At 39.3% G+C, this 3862-nt stretch overlaps 1 pseudogene; it reads right to left on the bottom strand.

Moving 5' to 3' along the window:
- Positions 1-2278: 2278 nt before the first annotated feature.
- LOC101081975 lies at positions 2279-3487 on the bottom strand (annotated as a pseudogene).
- Positions 3488-3862: the final 375 nt, after the last annotated feature.

The raw sequence follows: 3862 nt of genomic DNA, 5'->3' as shown, positions 1-3862 counted from the left end.
TTTTTTTAATGTTTATCTTTATTTTTGAGACAGAGAGCATGAGCTGGGGAGAGAAAGGGAGACACAGAATCAGAAGTAGGCTCCAGGCTCTGAGCTGTCAGCACAGAGCCCGACGTAGGGCTCAAACTCATCAACTGTGAGATCATGACCTGAGCTGAAGTCTCTTCCTTTATTTTTCTGGCTTCTGCTTACTTTGGGTTTAATTTGTCCCCCCCCCCCCCTTTTTTTTTTAAGGTGGTAGCTTAGATAGTTGATTCAGGAAAAAAAAATTTTTTTAATGTTTATCTTTATTTTTGAGACAGAGAGCATGAGCTGGGGAGAGAAAGGGAGACACAGAATCAGAAGTAGGCTCCAGGCTCTGAGCTGTCAGCACAGAGCCCGACGTAGGGCTCAAACTCATCAACTGTGAGATCATGACCTGAGCTGAAGTCTGACGCTCAGCCGACTGAGCCACCCAGGCGCCCCTTAGATAGTTGATTTTCGACCTTCTTTTATAATAGAACTGTCAGAAAATATACATAATGCTTGAAGTACTGCTTGGCTGCATTCCACAAATTTTGGTTTCTGTGATTTTATTATTAAAATTTCTCTCTTATAATCCTTTATTCTTCTGCCTTGAGTTATTTAGAAATGTGTTAATTTTTCAATACTTAGAAATTTTAAAATATATTTTTGGTTTATTTTTAGTTCCAGCCAGAGAATTCACTGCATGATACTAATCCTTTTGAATTTGTTGATATTTGAATGCCAGCATATGACTCATCCTGGTGAATGTATCATGTGTGATAGAAAAAAAAAAAGTGTATTATGATGATTTTTCACATTATTTGACAGCATTATGAATCTTTATTACCCTTCCTGATTTTTGGCTTATTGCTATCAATTTTCAAAAGAGGAGTATTGAAATCTCAATTTCTCCTTTTAGTTCGGTTAGTGTTCGCTTCATGTACTTTTGAAGCTGCGTTATGTACATATTTAGGGCTAGGAAGTCTTGATGAATTGATCACTTTCATTATGAAGTTTGTTTTGTTGTCACTGATAATATTTCTTAGGTTTGCTTTTTATGATACTGAAACCCATTTTTAATTACTAGTGTTTATATTGTACCGCTGTTTTCATCCTCTTATATTTAAAGCTTCTTATAGACAACATCTCATAGATTCTTGAACTTCTGTCTACTCTCTTGACCTCAGTTTTTTATTTTAGCCCATTTACATTTAATAAAATTATCAGTATAGTTGGCTTTAAGTCTCCTATTTATTTATTTATTTATTTATTTATTTATTTATTTATTTATTTATTTATTTATTTAGAGAATGTGCATGTGAAAGTGGGGGAGGGAGAGAGAGAGTGAGAATCCCAAGCAGGTTCTGCACTGTCAGTGCAGAGCCAGTGTGGTGGGCTGAACTTACGAGCTGTGAGATCAGGACCTGAGCTGAAATTAAGAGTTAGACACTTAACTGACTGAAGCCACCCAGGTGCCCCATAAGTCTACTTTAATATTTGTTATCCTTTTGCTATCTTTCCTTCATTACTTACTGGAAACTTGAATTTTTTCTGTAATTGCTCGACGGTTTACAATGTATGTATTATGTATCCTGTATATAATGTATATAAATACATGTATAGAACATATATAAACATACATATATAATGTGTATATACATATAAATAAGTAAATACGTATATATTCATATTGCTCTGAGTGCATTGTGTTTTTTCCTCTGATTGCTTTTAAGATTTTTCTTATTAGTACTGTTATAATTAAGGTGATAGTATGTCTTTTTTCTGGGTGTGTGTGTATCCTTTTCCAAATAAACTTTTTACTAAAGTACGGTATACATGCATAAACGTGAACAAGTCAAAAGTGTACAGATTGATGAATCATCTTGAAGTGAAAATGCTCATATAACCACAATCCTGATCAAAATACAAAGCATTCCTTGTGCTATAAAAGTCCTTTTAAGTCCCCTTCTAGTCATTACTCTTAATATCTACCTCAAAATGATTGCTCTCCTGGTTTCACCCACCATAGATTAGTTTTGCCAGATTTGAAATCTTTTATAACTGAAACTATACTCTGAATTTTATTTGTGGACAGGGTCTTTGGCTCTACATTCTGTCTGTGAGATTTAATACATGCTATTGCCTGTAGAAATCGTTTTTTTTTTTTTTTTTCATATTTGTTACTCTTGTACAAACGTCCCCACACATATTTATCACTACGTTGTTGATGGGCATTTCGGGTACTTCCATTTGTTACTGATTTCAAGTGCTATTAACATTGAACATCTATTCCTTCATCTTCTGGTGTGGGGTCTGATGGTGGATCTCCACTGTCGCATTCTTGCTCTCTGAGCCACTGTTACTAACTGGTCCCTTCCTCAGCCATGCTGTCCGCCCCTCCTGTGCACTCCCCTTCTGTCTGCTCTCAGGAGTAGATGAGTCTTCCTCCCCTTCCTGTTGGCTTTCCATCTCTTCTTCAAGATGTGTCTCCTCTGTCTCCCTCTGGATGCTCTTGGTTAATCTTTCTCTGTCTTACTTCCTCACAAACCGTGATGCTCCGCCTGAGTTCATCTTGCTCTGCTGCCTCTCTCTCTTCCCTCCAGCCTTTCGTGACCCTGTTTCTCTGCCTCTGCAGTTTCAGCGGTGCTTTTTTCCACATCCACCTCTACCTGGAAACCACACCAACTTTTAAGTTCATTGTTCTATGAATCTGTGCTTCCCAGGAATTTCCTCTTCGTTTCCTGGTTTGTCTCCTGTATTCAAAGAAGTTTAGCTTCTAGTTGATGAACCATCAAGGTTCTGTGATAACCTGCGTTCTAGCTGTTGTGACAACTGTCTGAATGTCTGGCATCACACTCCCACTGAGGATTTCACTGATGACACTGTAGTTTCTCTGGAAGAGGGCGGTGGCTGTGTGCTTCAGTGAAAAGCCATCATCATAATCATCGGCATCTTCAGCAGGCTCAGTTCTTACATAAGGTTCTCCTTGGTCCATGTGAGACCATCTCTGTCCACTTTCTTCCTCTAAAGCGGTGTCTGCATGTCTTTTTGTATTTATGTAAGCAGGGCGTGTGGGAGAATTACGATAGTCCTTTGTAGATTCATTCTATTCTGTCTTCTATACTTCATACTTGTTTGAATACTCTTATTTTTCTTCATCTGTGAAATCTCATAACATGCCACCATTAATCTGGCCAATCGCCTGCAACTTTAGGTCAGGGCTGGAAGCATTTACTTGGTTCCAGAACTTTGTGCCATGCCTCATGTAGGGCATCAGTAGCTTATGTGGTGGCTTTGGGGGTTGTGGAATCGTAACACCAGACGATGCTGAGACCTGGCTGTTGGTGCCCAGGTTCCCTCCCAGCTTGTAGTTGTATGGTAATGCCTGGATGTACTGTATCCCCACAAACCCTGGTGTTCTGGGCATTTGTGTTGTAGGAGCTGGGGTGGGCGTTGAGGCATAAGATGCTCTTTTTGACATTCTGGAAGATTAAGTTCTTGGTTACTTAAAAATGAATCTGAGACACCATGGGCAGAAAAAGCACCCACAGCTGTGGTCCTGTTTCCTTTTGGGCTCACATATATATTAACTTTTGTTGAATATATCAGTAGGATTGAAATTGCGGGGCCAGAAGGCAGGAAACTGTTCTTGTCTGTCTCGAAACTTGTGGATGATTCCATATTTTGCTCTTGTCCAGGAAGGTCAGGAATCAGGAAAAGAGGGTGGTGTACTAATACGGGTGAGGGCGTCGTGGCGGAATGAGATAGTTGGGCACCTGTTTCATTGCCAGGCCACTAGCAACTCTGGGCTTTCATCTGCTTATGTTCTGTCTCTGGAAATGCAGGTAGGGCAGCA

The sequence above is a fragment of the Felis catus genome, chromosome B1 (assembly GCF_018350175.1).
Source record: "Felis catus isolate Fca126 chromosome B1, F.catus_Fca126_mat1.0, whole genome shotgun sequence".
Taxonomy (NCBI): Eukaryota; Metazoa; Chordata; class Mammalia; order Carnivora; family Felidae; genus Felis; species Felis catus.
Note: the sequence above shows the minus strand (reverse complement) of the source record. Positions and strands in the feature narration are given on the sequence as shown.